Here is a 20,411-nt window from a genome sequence, read left to right on the forward strand (position 1 = left end):
GCAAATTTGGCCTTGGAGTACAGAATGAAGCAGGGCAAAGGCTAACAGAGTTTTGCCAAGAGAATGCACTGGTCATAGCAAACACCCTCTTCCAACAACACAAGAGAAAACTCTACACATGGACATCACCAGGTGGTCAATACCGAAATCAGATTGATTATATTCTTTGCAAACAAAGATGGAGAAGCTCTCTAGAGTCAACAAAAAGAAGACCAAGAGCTGACTGTGGCTCAAATCATGAACTCCTTATTTCCAAATTCAGATTTAAATTGAAAAAGTAGGGAAAACCACTAGACCATTCAGGTATGACCTAAATCAAATCCTTTACAATTATACAGTGGAAGAGAGAAATAGATTCAAGGGATTAGATCTGATAGACAGTGCCTGAAGAACTATGGACTGAGGTTCATGACACTGTACAGGAGACAGGGATCAAGACCATACCCAAGAAAAAGAAATGTGAAAAAGTTAAATGATTGTCTGAGGAGGCATTACAAGTAGCTGTGAAAAGAAGAGAAGTTAAAGGCAAAGGAGAAAAGGAAAGATATACCCATTTGAATACAGAGTTCCAAAGGATAACAAGGAGAGATAAGAAAGCTTTCCTCAGTGATCAATGCAAAGAAATAGAAGAAAACAACAGAATGGGAAAGACTAGAGATCTCTTCAAGAAAATTAGATATACCAAGGGAACATTTCATACAAAGATGGGCACAATAAGGGACAGAAATGGTATGGACCTAACAGAAGCAGAAGATGTTAAGAAGAGGTGGCAAGAATAAACAGAAGAACTGTACAAAAAAGATCTTCATGACCCAGATAGCCACGATGGTGTGATCACTCACCTAGAGCCAGGCATCTGGAATGTGAAGAGGACCTTAGGAAGCATCACTATGAAAAAAAGCTAGTGGATGTGATGGAATTTCAGTTGAGCTATTTCAAATTCTAAAAGAAGATGCTGTGAAAGTGCTGCACTCAATATGTCAGCAAATTTGGAAAACTCAGCAGTGGCCACAGGACTGGATAAGTTCAGTTTTCATTCCAATCCCAAAGAAAAGCAATGCCAAAGAATGCTCAAACTACCGCACAATTGAACTGATCTCACATGCTAGTAAAGTAATGCTCAAAATTCTCCAAGCCAGGCTTCAACAGTTCGTGAACTGTAAATCCAGATTTTCAAGCTGGATTTAGAAAAGGCAGAGGGACCAGAGATCAAATTTCCAAAATCCATTGGATCATCAAAAAACAAGAGAGTTCCAGAGCAACATCTATTTCTTTTGCTTATTGATTTTTATTTTCCAAGATAGAAATAGCTTTTTTGAAATAGATTCATTTTTAATAATTTTATAAAAGCTGCAAATGCATAAAATTATGAAGTAGATAAAATCATACATATTCAATGGTAACTACTACTAGTATTTTGATGTACTGCCTTTTGCTGGATTTAGAAAAGGCAGAGGGACCAGAGATCAAATTTCCAAAATCCATTGGATCATCAAAAAAGCGAGAGAGTTCCAGAACAACATCTATTTCTGCTTTATTGACTACACCAAAGCCTTTGACTGTCTGGATCACAACAAAATATGGAATATTCTTCAAGAGATAGAATAAAAGACCACCTGACCTGACACTTGAGAAATCTATATGCCAGCTGAGAAACAACAGTTAGAACTGCAATTGGAACAACAGACTGGTTGCAAATAGGAGAAGGAGTATATAAAGTCTGTATTTTGTCACCCTGCTTATTTAACTTATATGCAGAGTACATCTTGAGAATCTCTGGACTGGGTGAAGAACAGGCTGGATTTAAGATTGTGGGGAGAAATATCAATAACCTCAGATATTCAGATGACACCACCGTTATGGCAGAAGGTGAAGAAGAACTAAAGAGCCTCTTGATGAAAATGAAGAATGAGAGTGAAAAAGTTGGCTTAAAGCTCAACATTCAGAAAACTAAGTTCATGGCATCCAGTCCCATCACTTCATGGAAAATATATGGGGAAACAATGGAAACAGTGACAGATTTTATTGTTTGGGGCTCCAAAATCACTGCAGATGGTGATTACAGCCATGAAATTTAAAGGCACATGCTCTTTGGAAGAAATGTTATGACCAACCTAGACATCATATTAAGAAGCAGGGACATTGCCAAGAAAGGTCTGTGTCTAGTCAAATCTGTGGTTTTTCCAGTGGTCATGTATGGATGTGAGAGTTGGACTATAAGGAAAGTTGAGTGCTGAAGACTTGTTTGCTTTTGAACTGTGGTGTTGGAGAAGACTCTTGAGTGTCCCTTGGACAGCAAGGTGATCCAACTAATGAAACTAATCCTACTAATCCTAAATGAAATCAATCCTGAATATTTATTGGAAGGAATAATGCAGAAGCTGAAATTCCAATACTTTGGCCACCTGAAGCAAAGAACTGGCTCATTTGAAAAGACTCTGATGCTGGGAAAGATTGAAGGCGGGAGGAAAAGGGAACAACAGAGGATGAGATGGTCGGATGGCATCACCGACTCAATGGACCTGAGTTTGAGTAAACTCCGGAAGTTAGTGATGGGCAGGAGGCCTGGTGTGCTCCAGTCCATGGGATTGCAAAGAGTCAGACACAACTGACTGACTGAACCGAACTGAACTGATGAGAAATCTCAGGAAGGAGGAAAATATGGTTTTATCTTCTCTTTTCTATAAAAAATGCCAAGAATGTTGGGTAATAGTTTCCATTTACACTTTTGGACACATAGCACCTTTATGAAATATTTCATCTCAATTTTTTTTATACTAGGCACCAAAGGCTCTACATGTTAATCTTGAGGAAGGGTGGAAAATAACACAAATATCCCTGTTATTTTGAACAGATCATATTTGGTTCTTTCAATTGACATGTATTTTATGCTACAGAAAACGGTCTCAATTCATAGCATGCATGCATGATCAGTCATTCAGTCGTGTCCAACTCTTTATAACCCCATGGGCTGCAGCCCACTAGGCTCTCTGTCTGTGGAGTTTTCCAGTCAATAATTTTGGAATGGTTGTCGTTTCCTAATCCTGGGGATCTTCCCGACACACGAGTTGAACCCACATGCCCTCCATCTCTTGCATTGACAGGCAGGTTCTTTACTACTAAGGTACCTGGGAAGCCCCTCAATTCATGGAGACTAGGCTAAATCAACAACAGTACAGTTTGGTATTGATTTCTAGCTTCATAAAACTAAGTAAATACAGTACAAGCCAGTTTTATTTGTAAATATAAAATATCTTTAATCTTTAGACTTAATGCACACATATAATGTTTGAAAAAGGAAGTATGTCACCAATATCTGAAAGACTTTTGCTTATTGATTTTTATTTTCCAAGATAGAAATAGCTTTTTTGAAATAGATTCATTTTAAATAATTTTATAAAAGTTGCAAATGCATAAAATTATGAAGTAGATAAAATCATACATATTCAATGGTAACTACTACTACTAGTATTTTGATGTACTGCCTTTTGCATTTGTTCTAGCCATAAATATATACTTATGTATATATTTTTCATAAAGTTCACACATATTATTGTAACATTTTTTCATGTTTATTATGTCAATTTAAATAGATTTTATTTTCAGAACAGTGTTAGTTTCACAACAAAATGATGCAAAAATTTCAGAGAATTTCTATATACTCCCTTGCTCCCACACATAAATTCCCTCTTTGATTATCAACATCTCCCACTAGGGTGGTATATGTGTTACACTGATGAACCCTCACTGATACATCATTAGCATCCATGGACTATAGATTAAATTCTGATTCACTCTTGATTTTATACATTCTATGGGTTTGGAAAAGCATATAATGACATGTAGCCGCCACTATAGTATTATACAGAATAGTTTCACTGCCCTAAAAATTCACTGTGCTCTATCTATTCATGACTATCTCCTCCCTCATCCCTAGAAATCACTGATATTTTACTGTATCCATACCTTTGCCTTTTCTACAATACCATACATTTGGAATTATACAATATGTACACTGTTCAGTTTGGCTTCCTTCACTCAGTAATATGTATATTTTTCCTTCATGTCTTTTCATTGTGTGATAGCTCATTTTTTTTTTTTTTTTTAGTGCTGAGTACTATTCCATTGTCTGGATAATACCACAGTTTATCCATTGACCTACAAAAAGGCATCTTGGCTTACTTCCAGGTTTTGGTATTTATGAATAAAAGTACTATGAACATCCATGTGTAGGTCTTGGGAGTAGATAGAAGTTTTCAACTCCCTTGAGTAAATAAAAGGAAACACAGTTGCAATTATTACATCATACAGAAAGAGTGTGCTTAGTTTTATTAAAAAATAGCCAAATTGCCTTCCAAATAAGTTGTACTATTTCACATTCCAATCAGCAATGAGCAAGAATTCCTGTTGCTCCACATCCTTACCAGCATCTGGTGCTGAATTTGGCTTTTCTAGTATGTGTGCAGGGGTAACTTATTGTTTTGATTTGCATTTTTCTGTTTGCATATGATGTGGAACACTTTTTCATGTGTTTATTTGGCATTTGTGTACATTTTTTGGTGAGGTTTTTGGCCCACTTTTCAATCAAGTTGTTTGTCTCATTGTTGAGTGTTAAGAGTTCTTTGTATATTTTTTATGTCATATATATATATTTATATAAATATGTGTATATAAATATGTGTAAATATATATTATATATAATATTTTATATTATATGAATAAATAAATAAATAAATATGTATATTTCCTTGTCTGTGCTTTGTCCTTTCACTTCTTCACAATGTCTCTCATATCACAAATATTCTGAATTTTTAAAAAGTCAAGCTTGTCAAATCTTTCTTTTATGGATCATATCTTTGGTCTTTATATGTAAAATGTCATTGCAATCCCAAGATCTTCTAGATTTTTCCTATGCTATCTGCTAGGAGTGTTATTAGTTTTGAGTTTTGCATTTAGGTCTATAATCTATTTTGAGTTAATTTTAGTGAAGTTTGTAAATCTGTGCAGAGATTAATTCTTTTTGCATATGGATGGCCAGTTTTTCTAGTACCATTGATTGAAAAGACTATTTTTTTCCATTGTATTGCTTTTGCTCCATTGTCAAAGATAAGTTGACTGTATCTGTGTGTGCCTATTTGTAGGCTCTGCATTCTGTTCCATTGATCTATTTGTCTATTCTTTCACCAAGTATTATTGAATTATAATAAGTGTTTAAGTTAGGAAGTATCAGTCTTCTAGATTTGTTGTTTTTCTTCAACATTATGTTTACTATTCTGGGACTTTTGTCTCTCCATATACATTTTACAGTAAGTTTCTCCATATTCACAAAATAACTTGCTGGTGCTTTTGATTAGGATTGTATTAATCTATAGGTCACATTTTGAAGAACTGATATCTTGATGATATTGACTCTTCCTCATGGCTCATGAACATAAAATTTCTCTCAATTTATTTAGCTCTTCCTTGATTTTTTAGCTTTCCTTACATAGATATTCTTACATATTTTGTTTGATTTGCAACTAAGTATTTGATTTGGGGGTTGCTAATGTGAGTGGCATTGTGTTTTTTTTTTTTTTTTTTCCCAGTGGGTTTTGTCATACATTGATATGAATCAGCCATGGATTTACATGTATTCCCAATCCCGATCCCCCCTCCCGCCTCCCTCTCCACCCGATTCCTCTGGGTATTCCCAGTGCACCAGGCCGGAGCACTTGTCTCATGCATCCCACCTGGGCTGGTGATCTGTTTCACCATAGATAGTATACATGCTGTTCTTTTGAAAAATCCCACCCTCACATTCTCCCACAAAGTTCAAAAGTCTGTTCTGTATTTCTGTGTCTCTTTTTCTGTTTTGCATATAGGGTTATCGTTATCACCTTTCTAAATTCCATATATATATGTGTTAGTATGCTGTAATGTTCTTTATCTTTCTGGCTTACTTCACTCTGTATAATGGGCTCCAGCTTCATCCATCTCATTAGGACTGGTTCAAATGAATTCTTTTTAATGGCTGAGTAATATTCCATGGTGTATATGTACCACAGCTTCCTTATCCATTCATCTGCTGATGGGCATCTAGGTTGCTTCCATGTCCTGGCTATTATAAACAGTGCTGCGATGAACATTGGGGTGCATGTGTCTCTTTCAGATCTGGTTTCCTCAGTGTGTATGCCCAGAAGTGGGATTGCTGGGTCATATGGCAGTTCTATTTCCAGTTTTTAAAGAAATCTCCACACTGTTTTCCATAGCGGCTGTACTAGTTTGCATTCCCACCAACAGTGTAAGAGGGTTCCCTTTTCTCCACACCCTCTCCAGCATTTATTGCTTGTAGACTTTTGGATAGCAGCCATCCTGACTGGCGTGTAATGGTACCTCAACAGAATAGAAAGCCCAGAGATAAATCCACGAACCTATGGACACCTTATCTTTGACAAAGGAGGCAAGGATATACAAGGGAAAAAAGACAACCTCTTTAACGAGTGGTGCTGGGAAAACTGGTCAACCACTTGTAAAAGAATGAAACTAGAACACTTTCTAACACCATACACAAAAATAAACTCAAAATGGATTAAAGATCTAAATGTAAGACCAGAAACTATAAAACTCCTAGAGGAGAACATAGGCAAAACACTCTCCGACATAAATCACAGCAAGATCCTCTATGACCCACCTCCCAGAATATTGGAAATAAAAGCAAAACTAAACAAATGGGACCTAATGATACTTAAAAGCTTTTGCACTACAAAGGAAACTATAAGTAAGGTGAAAAGACAGCCATCAGATTGGGAGAAAATAATAGCAAATGAAGAAACAAACAAAGGATTAATCTCAAAAATATACAAGCAACTCCTGCAGCTCAATTCCATAAAAATAAATGACCCAATCAAAAAATGTGCCAGAGAACTAAACAGACATTTCTCCAAAGAAGACATACAGATGGCTAACAAACACATGAAAAGATGCTCAACATCACTCATTATTAGAGAAATGCAAATCATTGTAGTTTTGAGATCACCCTCTCTTCCCCTATCCCCGTGTCCATAAGTATGTTCTCAATGTCTGTTTCTCCATTGCTGCCCTAAAAATAAATTCTTTGGTATCTTTGTTCTAGATTCCATATATATGTGTTAGTATATGATATTTATCTTTCTGTTTCTAATTTACTTCACTTTGTATAATGGGCTCTAGGTTCATGCATATCATTAGAAATGACTCAAACGTGTTCCTTTTTAGGGCTGAGTAATATTCTATTGTGTATATGTACCACCACAACATTTTTATCCATTCATCTGTCGATGGACGTCTAGGTTACTTCCATGATCTAGCCATTGTAAATAGTGCTGCAATGAAAATAGTAGTACATGTGTCTGTTTCAATTTTCATTTCCTCAGGCTATATGCCTATGAGTGGGATTGCTGAGTCATATAGTGTTTTTATTCCTAGTATTTTAAGGAACCTCCATACCATCTTCCATAGTGGCTATATCAAGTTACATTCCCACCAAGAGTGCAAGAGTGTTCCATTTCTTCCACACCCTCTCCAACATTTATTGTTTGTGGATTTTTTGTTGATGGCCACTCTAACCAGTGTTAGGTGAAATTTCATTGTAGTTTTGACTTTCATTTCTGTAATAATGAACTATGTTGAGCATCTTTTCATGTGTTTGTTAACCATCTGTATGTCTTCTTTGAAGAAATGTCTGTTTAGGTTTTTGTCCTTTTTAAAAAAAATTTATTTACTTTAATTGGAGGCTAATTATTTTACAATATTGTAGTGATTTTTGCCATACATTGACATGAATCAGCCATGAGTGTACATGTGGTCCCCATCCTGAATCCCCCTCCCACCTCCCTCCCCACCCCATCCCTCAGAGTCATCCCAGTGCACAAACCCTGAGCACCCTGTCTCATACATCAAACCTGGACTGGTGATCTATTTCACATATGATAGATAATATACATGTTTAAATGTTATTCTCTCAAGTCATCCTACCGTCGCCTTCTCCCACAGAGTCCAAAAGTCTGTTCTTTATATCTGTGTCTCTTTTGCTATCTCGCATATAGGGTCATCATTACTGTTTTTCTTAATTCCATATATACGTGTTAATATACTGTATTGGTGTTTTTCTTTCTGACTTACTTCACTCTATATAATAGGCTCAAGTTTCATCAACCTAATTAGAACTGATTCAAATGCTTTCTTTTTAACAGCTGAGTAACATTCCATTGTGTATATATACCACAGCTTTCTTATCAATTCATCTGCCGATGGACATCTAGGTTGCTTCCATGTCCTGGCTACTGTAAACAGTGCTGCGATGAACATTGGGGTATACGTCCCTTTCAATTCCGGTTTCCTCAGTGTATGTGGCCAGCAGTGGGACTAAGTATTGTATGGCAGTCCTATTCCCAGTTTTTTAAGGAATCTTCACACTGTTTTCCACATTGGCTGTACTAGTTTGCATTCCCACCAACCGTGGAAGAGGGTTCCCTTTTCTCTGCACCCTCTCCAGTATTTATTGTTTGTAGACTTTTTGATAGCAAAATGTTTTCTGACCGGCATGAGATGATACCTCATTGTGGTTTTGATTTGCATTTCTCTGATAATGAATGATGTTGAGCATCTTTTCATGTGTTTGTTAGCCATCTGTATGTCTTCTTTGGAGAAATGTCTGTTTAGTTTTTGGCCCATTTTTTTGATTGGGTCATTTATTTTTCTGGAACTGAGCTGCAGAATCTGCTTGTATATCTTTGAGATTAATTCTTTGTCAGTTGCTTCATTTGCTATTATTTTCTCCCATTCCGAAGGCTGTCTTTTCACATTGCTTATAGTTTCCTTCATTGTGCAAGAGATTTTAAGTTGCATTAGGTCCCCATTTGTTTATTATTGCTTGTATTTCCATTACTCTGGGATGAGGGTCATAGAGGATCCTGCTGTGATTTATGTCAGAGAGTGTTTTGCCTATGTTTTTGAAAGGTTGTTGCTGAACAATAAGACACCAGGATTCTCGGCCTCCGGAGGAGATGAATTCAATCTGGGGCCAGAGATGAGGCTGGATCGCTCAGAGTTTTTGTTTAATAAAGTTTTTTTAAAGTATAAAGGAGATAGAGAAAGCTTCTGACATAGGCATCAGAAGGGGGCAGAAGGAGTACCCCTCTCCTAGTCTTCAGCTGGATGTTATATAGTCACTAGCAGTCTGTTAATGAAAAGAAAGGAATGTCTTAAAACTCAGAATGGCACCAGATAATTCATCCCAGTCCATAAAACGATTGTCTTGAATCTTGTAGAAGGGCAGATTACCATACAAATAGTTTCGTTTACATAGATCAGGGGAACAATATCTGAGTATAACATACTGGTTTGTCAGGTAGGTTCTGAGCCATTTAGTGGAACTTGAAAACAGAGTCTGGGGTACATTAACATAGCTTAAGACAAACATTTCCATAAGAAGAAATGTATTGGTTAACTCAAGGTTTGAGAATAGTTAGCTTCAGGTGAAACCAGGTGTCATGGCAACACAGCATTTTAAGAGAAACCTCCTTTTAAATTTGTATAGAGAAGGAAAAAATATTGCTAGTTTGTTTCCTCCTGCCGCTTAAGAAAGATGAAAATGTCTGACACTTGCAACCTATTTCCTCCATTTGGAGACCCCTGGCTTTCCTGCCTGTTACCCTCTCATTTTCCTGTAAGAGTTTTATAGTTTCTGGTCTTAAATTTAGATCTTTAATCCATTTTCAGTTTATTTTTGTGTATAGTGTTAGAAAGTGTTCTAGTTTCATTATTTTACAAGTGGTTGACCAGTTTTCCCAGCACCACTTGTTGAAGAGATTGTCTTTTCTCCATTGTATATTCTTGCCTCCTTTGTCAAGCATAAGGTGTCCATACGTGCTTGGATTTATCTCTGGGCTTTCTATTTTGTTTCATTGATCTATGTTTCTCTCTTTGTGCCAGTAACCATACTGTCTTGATGACTACAGCATTACAGTGTAGTCTGAAGTCAGGCAGGTCGATTCTCCAGTTCCATTCTTCTTTCTCAAGATTGCTTTGGCTATTAGAGGCTTTTTGTGTTTCCATACAAATTGTGAAATTATTCGTTCTAGTTCTGTGAAAAATACCGTTGGTAGCTTGATAGGGATTGCATTGAATCTATAGATTGCTTTGGGTAGTAAATTCATTTTCACAGTATTGATTCTTTTGATTCATGAACGTGGCATATTTCTCCATCCATTTGTGTCATTTTGATTTCTCTCATCAGTGTTTTATAGTTTTCTATGTATAGGTCTTTTGTTTCTTTAGCTAGATTTATTCCTGATTATTTTATTGTTTTCATTGCAATGGTGAATGGAATTGTTTCCTTAATTTCTCTTTCTGTTTTCTCATTGTTAGTGTATAGGAATGCAAGGGATTTCTATGTTTTTGTTTTATATCCTGTAACTTTACTATATTCATTGTTTAGCTCTATAAATTTTCTGGTAGAGTCTTTAGGGTTTTCTACGTAGGGGATCATGCTATCATGCTATCATGCTTTTCCAGTCTGAATTAGTTTTCTTTATTTTTCTTCTCTGAATGCTGTGGCTAAAACTTCCAAAACTATGTTGAATAGTAGTGGTGACAGTGGGCACCCTTGTCTTATTCCTGACTTTGGGGGAAACACTTTTGCTATTTCACCAGTGAAGATAATGCTTGCTGTGATATTATAAGGTTTATCATATATGGCTTTTATTATGTTGAGGTATGTTCCTTCTATGCCTGCTTTCTGGAGGTTTTTTATCATAAATGTGTGTTGAATTTTGTCAAAGGCTTGCTTTGCAACTATTGAAATAATCATATGGTTTTTATCTTTCAATTAGTTAATGTGGTGTATCACATTGATTGATTTGCTAAAGTTTTAGAATCCTTGCATCCCTGGGATAAAGCCCACTTGTTCATGATGTATGATCTTTTTAATATGTTATTGGATTCAGTTTGCTAGAATTTTGTTGAGGATTTTTGCATCTGTGTTCATCAGTGAAATTGGCCTATAGTTTTCTTTTCTTTCTTTCTTTCTTTTTTTTTTTTTGTGGCATCTTTGTCTGGTTTTGGTATTAGTTTGATGGTGCCCTCATAGAATGAGTTTGGAAGTTTACCTTCCTTTGCAATTTTCTGGAAGAGTTTGAGTAGGATAGGTGTTACCTCTTCTCTAAATTTTTGGTAGAATTCAGCTGTGAAGTCGTCTGGTCCTGGGCTTTTATTTGTTGGAAGATTTCTGATTACAGTTTCAATTTCCATGCTTGTGATGGGTCTGTTAAGATTTTCTATTTCTTCCTGCCTCAGTTTTGGAAAGTTATACTTTTCTAAGAATTTGTCCATTTCTTCCAAGTTGTCCATTTTATTGGCATATAGTTGCTGAGAGTAGTCTCTTATGATCATTTGTATTTCTGTGTTGTCTGTTGTGATTTCTCCATTTTCATTTCTAATTTTGTTGATTTGATTCTTCTCCCTTTTTTTCTTGATGTGTCTGGCTAATGGTTTGTCTATTTTATTTATCTTCCCAAACAACCAGCTTTTGATTTTCTTGATTTTTGCTATGGTCTCCTTTGTTTCTTTTCACTTATTTCTGCCCTAATTTTTATGATTTCTTTCCTTCTACTAACCCTGGGGTTCTTCATTTCTTCCTTTTCTAGTTGCTTTAGGTGTAGAGTTAGGTTACTTATTTCACTTTTCTCTTGTTTCTTGAGGTAAGCTTATACTGTTATGACCCTTCCCCTTAAAACTGTTTTTACTGAATCCCATAGGTTTGGGGTTGTTATGTTTTCATTTTCATTCATTTCTATGCATATTTAGATTTCTTCTGTGATTTGTTATTTATTCAGCAGCCTGTTTTTCAGCCTCCATATGTTTGTATTTTGAATTTTTTTTCCTGTAGTTGACATATAATCTTACCATATTCTGATCAGAAAAGTTGCTTAGAATGATTTCAATTTTTTTTTTTAATTTCCAAGGCTAGATTTATGGCCCAGGATGTGATCTATCCTGGAGATGGTTCTGTGTGCATTTGAGGAAAAGGTGAAATTCATCATTTTGGGGTGAAATGTCCTATAGATATCAATTAGCTCTAACTGGTCCATTGTATCATTTAAAGTTTGTGTTTCCTTGCTAATTGTATGTTTACTTCATCTATCCATAGGTATGAGTGGGATATTAAAGACTCCCAGTATTATTGTGTTATTGTTAATTTCCCCTTTCATACTTGTTAGCATTTGCCTTACATATTGTGGTGCTCCTATGTCAGGTGCATATATATTTATAATTGTTGTATCTTCTTCTTGGATTTATCCTTTGATCATTATGTAGTGTCCTCCTTTGTCTCTATTCATAGCCTTTATTTCAAAGTCTATTTTATTTGATATAAGTATTGCTACTCCTGCTTTCCTTTGGTCTCCATTTGGGTGAAATAACTTTTTCTAGCCCTTCACTTTCAGTCTGTATGTGTCCCTAAATTTGAGGTGTGTCTCTTGTAGACAGCATATATAGGGGTCTTGTTTTTGTATCTATTCAGCCAGTGTTTGTCTTTTGGTTGGGGCATTCAATCCATTTATGTTTAAGGTGATTTTTTATAATTATGGTCCCATTGCCATTTACTTTGTTATTTTGGGTTTGAGTTTATAAACTTTTCTGTGTTTCCTGTCTAGAGAAGGTCCTTGAGCATTTATTTGTTGAAGAGCTGGTTTAGTGGTGCTGAATTCTCTCAGCTTTTGCTTGTCTATAAAGCTTTTGATTTCTCCATATTTGAATGAGAGCCTTGCTGGATACAGTAATCTGGGTTGTAGGTTTTTCTCTTTCATCAATTTAAGTATGTCTTGCCATTCCCTTCTGGTATGAAGAGTTTCTATCAACAGATCAGCTGTTATCCTTATGGGGATCCCCTTGTGTTTTATTTGTTGCTTTTCACTTGATGCTTTTAATATTTGTTCTTTGTGTTTGATCTTCTTAATTTTGTTAATATGTGTCTTGTGGTGTTTCACCTTGGGCTTATCCTGTTTGGACTCTCTGCATTTCTTGGACTTGGGTTGCTATTTCTTTCCTCATTTTAGGGAAGTTTTCAACTGTTATCTCCTCAAGTATTTTCTCATGATCTTTCTTTTTGTCTTCTTCTTGTGGAACTTCTATGATTCGAATGTTGGGGCCTTTGATATTGTCCCAGAGGTCTCTGAAGTTGCCCTCATTTATTTTCATTCTTTTTTCTTTTTTTCCTCTCTGTTTCATTTATTTTCACTATTCTATCTTCCATGTCACTTATCCTATCTTCTGTCTCAGTTCTTCTACTGTTGTTTCCTCCAGAGTGTTTTTGATCTCAGTTATTGCATTATTCATTATTAATTGACTCTTTTTATTTCTTTAAGTTCCTTGTTAAGCATCTGTTGCATCTTCTCAATTCTTGACTCCAGGCTATTTATCTGTAACTCCATTTTGTTTACAAGAGTTTGGATCATTTTTACTATCATTATTCTGCATTCTTTTTCAGGCAGACTCCCTATCTCCTCCTGTTTTGTTTGGTTTGGTGGGCATTTATCATGTTCCTTTACCTGCTGAATATTTCTCTGCCTTTTCATCTTGTTTAGATTGCTGTGTTAGAGGTGGCCTTTCTGTATGCTGATAGTTTGTGATTCCTCTTTATTGTAGAGATCCCTCCCTGTGGGTGGGGTTGGAGAAGTTGCTTGTCAAGGTTTCCTGGTTAGGGAAGCTTGCGTTGGTGTTCTCGTGTATGGAGCTGGATCTCCTCTCTCTGGATTGCAATGAAGTGTCCAGTAGTGAGTTTTGGCGTGTCTATGGGTTTGATGTGACTTTTGGTAGCCTGTATTTTTGTGCTCAGGATTATGTTTCTGCTTTGTTGGAGAATTAGCTTGGTATGTCTTGCTCTGAAACTTGTTGGATCTTGGGTAAAGCTTGGTTTCACTCTAGGTTTGGAGGCTTTTGGTTGAGGTCTTGTTGATTAATGTTCCTTGGAGTCAGGAGTTTTCTGGAGCTTTCAAGTTTTGGATTTAAGCCTCCTGCCTCTTGCTTTCAGTCTTATTCTTACAGTATTCTCAAGACTTCTCCATTCATAAAGCACCAATGATAAAACATCTAGGCTAATGGTGAAAAGATTCTCCACAGTGGGGGTCACCCAGAGAGGTTCACAGAGTTACATGGAGAAGCAAAGAGGGAGGAGGGAGATAGACGTGACCAGGAAGAGAAGAGGAGGAATCAAAAGGGGAGAGAGGAATCTAGCCAGTAATCAATTCCCTATGTGCTCTCCACAGCCTGCAACACTCAGAGAGGTTCACAGAGTTACATAGAGAAGAGAAGAGGGAGGAAGGAGATAGAGGTGATCAGGAGGAGAAGAGGCAGACTCAAAAGGAGAGAGACAAGTCTAGCCAGCAATCAGTTCCCTAAGTGTTCTCCACAGCCCAGAACACCCAAAAAGATGCAAAAAGTTGGGTAGAGAAAAGAAAGCAGAGGGAGTAGATAGAGGTGATCTGGGGGAGAAAAAGGAGAGCCAAAAAGAGGAGAGAGCAGTCAAGCCAGTAATCACACTCCCAAGTAAAAATAGGTACTGAAGATTGGATTCTTTATGGTACAAAATTGATAACAAAAATCAAAAAGCCAAGATTAAAAATCTAGAGTAGAGGTTAGACTCTCAAAAATAGAATATTTTTAAAAAGTCACAAAAAATTTAAAAAACTCTATATATGAAATCTGCTTTAAAAATAGGGTCCTTCCCCCCCCCCCCAAGGTAACAGTAGGTTATAAAAATGAAAATTAAAAGAGTAATAAAAAACTTAAAAAAATTAAAAAAAATACAAAATGGTAATAGCAAATATATATCTGGTAATTTCTCTGGAGCTGTTGAGGGCAGTGTGGGGTCAGTTCACTTTCACACAGTTCCTTGTTCCAGCTTATACTTCTAAAGGTCTATAGACCCTTTCCAATGTAGTCATTACTAACTTCAGGGTTTTATTCTGTTGCACCTGTCACTTCCAGAGCAGTTCCATCTTCTTTGTTTATTTTGGCATCCTCTATTTGCAAGTCTTTTCACGGTCTAATTTATGCCCTGCCACAAGGGAGCAACAGTGTCACTTATTTAGGCTCTCGTTCAGTTGTGTTGTGGGGAGGGAGGAACACTGCAAACAAATATCAGTGGCATATGTAGGGAGTGCTCAAAGTGTCTGGGCCACACTTGGTTTGCCCCCACTCACAGCATGTGTGCCTTCCCAGTCTACACTGCTCAGGCTCCAGGTTGCTCTGCTGGGGAGCTGTCTAATGTGGGCCCTGGGTTGTGTGCACTTCCCAGGTCTAAGCTACTCAGGTTCAGTTTCTCAGGTACTCCACAAAGACACAGACTTCAATGGCCCTGCGTTTTCTTCCCTTCTGGGGTCTGAGCAGCTCAGGTGACCAGGTGCTTGGTAAGTGCACTCTCCCAGCTGGGTGGTGCATCTTGTCACCTCCCTGGTCCCAGCCCCTTGGTTTCCTGAAAGTGCCATCTCAGTTGTGCCTTGTGTCACCTCTGGGGAGCTGATCTCTGACTGTGACCCTCCTGGCAGATGTCAACCATCCAGGATCCTGGGAAGACTTTGTTAGTAACTGGGAGGCTGCTCATGGTTTGGTGGAGGATGCCATCTCTGGGGCCAAGATTGCCCCTTGCCTGCCTCTCTGCCCCTAGTGGGGGAAGGGGCCAGTCCACAGCAGGCTAGCTCTCCTCTGGTTTTCACTCAATCCTTTGTTCTGTGAGCGGGCCATGCTGTGCTTCAGAGCTTTTAGCTGGAAAGTTTTCACGCTCTCTCTCTTTCTCTCTTTTTTTTTTTTTTTTCTCTCTGGCTATTCCCACAGTTTGGGTCACTATGTCGTGTTAGCTCCCTCAGATTGTCCTCAGGACATTCAGGCCTGGTCTCTGCCCTATGCATGCAGCCCGCGCGCCTCCCTGTTCAGCCCCTCCTTGCTGCTGGTGGACGTGAGTGTCAGGTCTACCTCTCTGCTGGGAACTGGGGTTAGGCGCGTGATCTGCGGGTTCTTCTTTTTTTTTTTTTTTCCCCTCCTGGTTATGTTGCCCCCTGAGATTCCAAAACTCCCCACAGACCCGCCGGTGAGAGGGTTTCCTGGTGTTTGGAAACTTCTTCTCCTTCATGACTCCCTCCCCGGTATGGGTCTCTACCTCTAACTCATTTGTCTCTGTTTTTATCTTTTATATTTTGTCCTACCTCCTTTTGAAGAGAATGGGCTGCCTTTCTGGGTATCTGGTGTCATCCAACAGCATTCAGAATTTATTTTGTGGAAGTTGCTCAGCATTCAAATGATCTTTCAATGAATTTGTGGGGGAGAAAGTGGTCTCTCCATCCCATGCCTCCACCATCTTAGGGCAACCCCCCTTTATCCCACTTTTTGATTGCTTTTTTTTTTGTTGTTGTTTTTCTGGTATTGAGTGTATGAACTCCTTGTATATTTTGGAAATTATTCCTTTGTCAGTTGTTTAATTTGCTATTATTTTCATTCTGAGTGTTATCTTTTCACCTTGTTTATAGTTTATAGTCGTTTTCTGTGAAAAAGCTTTTAAGTTTAATTAGGTCCCACTTGTTTACTTTTGTTTTTATTTCCATCACTCTAGGAAGTGGGTCATAGAGGATATTGCTTTGATTTATGTCAAAGAGTGTTCTGCCTCTTTTCCTCTAAGTGTTTTATAGTTTCTTGTCTTCTATCTATTTTGAGTTTATCTTTGTTTATGGTGTTAGGGCGTGTTCTTATTTCATTCTTTTTACATACAACTGTCCAGTTTTCCCAGAACCACTTATTGAAGAGGCTGTCTTTGCTCCATTATATATTTTTGCCTCCTTTGTCAAAAATAAGGTACCCCTATTTCTGGGTTTATTTCTGGGCTTTCTATCTTGTTTCATTGCTCTATATTTCTGTTTTTGTTCTAGTACCATACTGTGTTGATGACAGTAGCTTTGTAGTATAATCTGAAGTCAGGAAGGTTGATTCCTCCAGCTCCATTCTTCTTTCTCAAAAGTCCCTTGGCTCTTTTGCATTTCCATATGGATTTTGAAATTTTTTATTCTAGTTCTGCAAAAAATGCCATTGGTAACTTGATAGGGATTGTATTGACTCTGTAGATTGCATTTGGTAGTATAGTCATTTTGACTACATTGATCTTTCTACCCAGGAATGTGGAATATCCCTCCATTTGTTTATGTCATCTTTGATTTCTTTCATCAGTGTTTTATAATTTTCTGTATACAGTCCTTTTGTCTCCTTAGGTAGGTTGATTCCTAGATATTCAATTCTTTTTATTACAATGGTGAATGAGATTGATTCCTTAATTTCTCTTTCTGACTTTTCATTGTTAGTATTTAGGAATGTAAGTGATTCCCATGTATTGATTTTGTATCCTGTGACTTTGCTAAAATCACTGATTAGTTCTGGTAATTTTCCGATAGTATCTTTATGGTTTTCTATGTATAGTATCATGTCATAAGCAAACAATTAGAGCTTTACTTCTTCTTGTTTTCCCAATCTGGATTCCTTTTATGTCTTTTTCTTCTCTTAGTGCTGTAGTTAGGGCTTCCAGAACTATGTTGAATAATAGTGGTGAGAGTGGACACCCTTGTCTTGTTCCTGATCTCAGGGGGAATGCTTTCAGTTTTTCACCATTGAGAATGTTTGCTGTGGGCTTATCCTATATGGCCTTTACTATGTTGAGATGTAGGTTCCCTATATTCCCAGTTTTTGAAGAGTTTTAATCATAAATGTGTGCTGAATTTTGTCAAAGGCTTTTTCAACATCTATTGAGATTATCATATGGCTTTAATCTTTCATTTTTTTAATATGGTGTATCACATTGATTGATTTGCATATATTGAAGAATTCTTGCATCCCCAAAATAAACCCACTTTAATCATGGTGTATGAGCTTTTTGATGTGTTGCTGAATTCTGTTTGCTAAAATTTTGTTGAGTATTTTGCATCTATGTTCATCGGTGATACATGTCTCTAGTTTTCTTTTTGTGTGTTGTCTTTGTTTGGTTTTGGTATCAGGGTGATGGCGGCCTCAGAGAATGAATTTGGAAGTGTTCCTTCCTCTGCAATCTATGTTCACAGAAATATTTGTCTGTAATTTTTTTCCTTGTAATATCTTTGTCTGATTTTGCTATTAATGTAATCATGGCTTCATAGAATGAGTTAAGAAGTATTCTCTCTGCTTCTTAACACATGGTTCAGTGAAAAAATCTCAAGAGAAATTTTAAAATATTTTGAACTAAGTGAAAATGAAGTCACAACATATCAGAATTATGGAATGCAGTCAAAGCTTAAGGAATTTTATAGCATTGAATGCATATGTTAAAAAAAAGAAGAAATGTCTAAAATCAAATAATCTAAATTTATGCTTTAGGAATCTAGCAAAAGAAAAGCACATAAATTTCAACATAAGCAGAACAACATAAATAATAAAATTAGAGCAATATCAATGAAACTAAAAATATGAAATAAAGAGAGAAAATTAAAAGAAAAACTCTTTGAAAAGACCAATAATATCAGTGCATTTTGAGCCAGGCTACCCAAGAGAAAAAGAGTGAGAAACAAATGGCAAATTACTAGTACAAAAAATAGAGGAAGGTACTTTATAACATATTCCATGGATATCAAAATAATAATAAATATTTTTATGAACTACTCTATGTCACAAATTTGATACCTTAGATAAATAAAGTCTCTGAAAGACACAATGTGCCAAAACTCACAAAACAGGATATATACATTTGGAATAGATCTATATCTATTAAAGAAAATGAGTCAATAATTATGATACATCCAAAACCGAAAAGCACCAGACCCAGATGGGCTTGCTGGTATATTCTACCAAATATGTAATGAATAAATTATACCAATTCTATATAAACACATCTTAATACATTGGATTTCAGGAATATTTATTGGTTAAGACACTAAGCTTTGACAGCAAAATTAAAAACAGATAAGCTGAAATACATCAAAATTAAAAACTCCTGTGCATCAAAGAAAACAATTAACAGAGTGAGTAGGTAACTTGTGGAATGGGAAAAAAAAAATTGCAAATCACATAACTAGCATGTAGCTAATATCTAGAATAAAAACACTTCCAACTAAAAAACAAACAAACAAAAAACAAATAACCCAATGAAAAAATAAGCAAAAGGCTTGAAGAAATGTTTATCCAGAGAAGATATGGAAATGGCCAGTAAACACGTGATACAATTCTCACCACCATTTATCATTTTAGAAATACAAATAAAATCACAATAAGATACCACCATATAGAAGCAGTATCAAGACGGCTGAGTAAGAAGACCCCGAACTTACCTCCCCATTGCCAAACACACAGAAACTAAAACACTATATAGAGCAACTCTCCCTGAGAACAACCTGAAGACTAGCAGACTGGCTCTTCTACTATCAAAGCTGTAAAGAAGGAACCATGTGGACTTTGCTAGGACGGGAGAGTAAGTGATTTATTCAGAACCCACATACGTAACGATGATTCAGAAAAGGGGGACATTACAGTTTTGAACATCCTCTCTATGGAGCAAAAGGTTTGAGCCCCATAATATATATTTCAGCCCTGGGGTCCAGCACTAAAAAGACAGATCCCATTAGTTGATTCAAAAATCAGTGGGTCTTACCAGGGGACTAAAAGAGACTGAGACTCTACTTTTGAAAAAAGCACACAACCCTTGCTTCCCCCAGTCCAAGTGCAGAGGCAGTAGATTGAAAATGGTCCAGTGTTACAGCTGGCCTGTCAGGACTATCCCAGCATGCCTGCCATCTTGCATCAGGCTCCTTCCCCAGTCCTTCTTGCTGTGGTACTACTCTTCATTAAAGCAGGAACCACGTTTGCATCACATGTCCACACACTAGGGAAAAGCAGAATCAGCTCAAAAGTGTGACTCCAATTCCATGAGCTCTGACCCCACCTTTAATGAAGTCAGTGACTACCATTGCCATTACACCCATGTGCACCTGGGAAAGAGAGAGATAGCTCAAAAGTGCTTCTCCAAGTCCATATGCCCCAGCCAGGCTCATAACAAAGGCATAAAGAGTGCTAGCTATAGGTAGAAACCCAACTCGTTTTGGGGTCTCCTTCTCTATACCCTTGGATTTCAACCCTGTCTCTTGATAAAGCAGCCATTATCGTCGATCCTGGGGAAAGCTCCAGCTCACGCTTGGCTCCAGCTCTAGGCCTTCAACTCCAACTCTACTTCCCACCAAGATGGCAACTGTCAGCACATCCAGGGAGAAAGTGAAGCCCCTGATCACTTCAGATCCAACTCTCCCATCAAAGACATTGAGCACATACAGATGCATAAGGGTGTTATTATACAAGGATATGACTTCAAGACAAGAAAAAGCAGCTGTTTTGTCTAG

The sequence above is a fragment of the Cervus elaphus genome, chromosome X (genome assembly GCF_910594005.1).
Source record: "Cervus elaphus chromosome X, mCerEla1.1, whole genome shotgun sequence".
In the NCBI taxonomy this organism is placed as follows: Eukaryota; Metazoa; Chordata; class Mammalia; order Artiodactyla; family Cervidae; genus Cervus; species Cervus elaphus.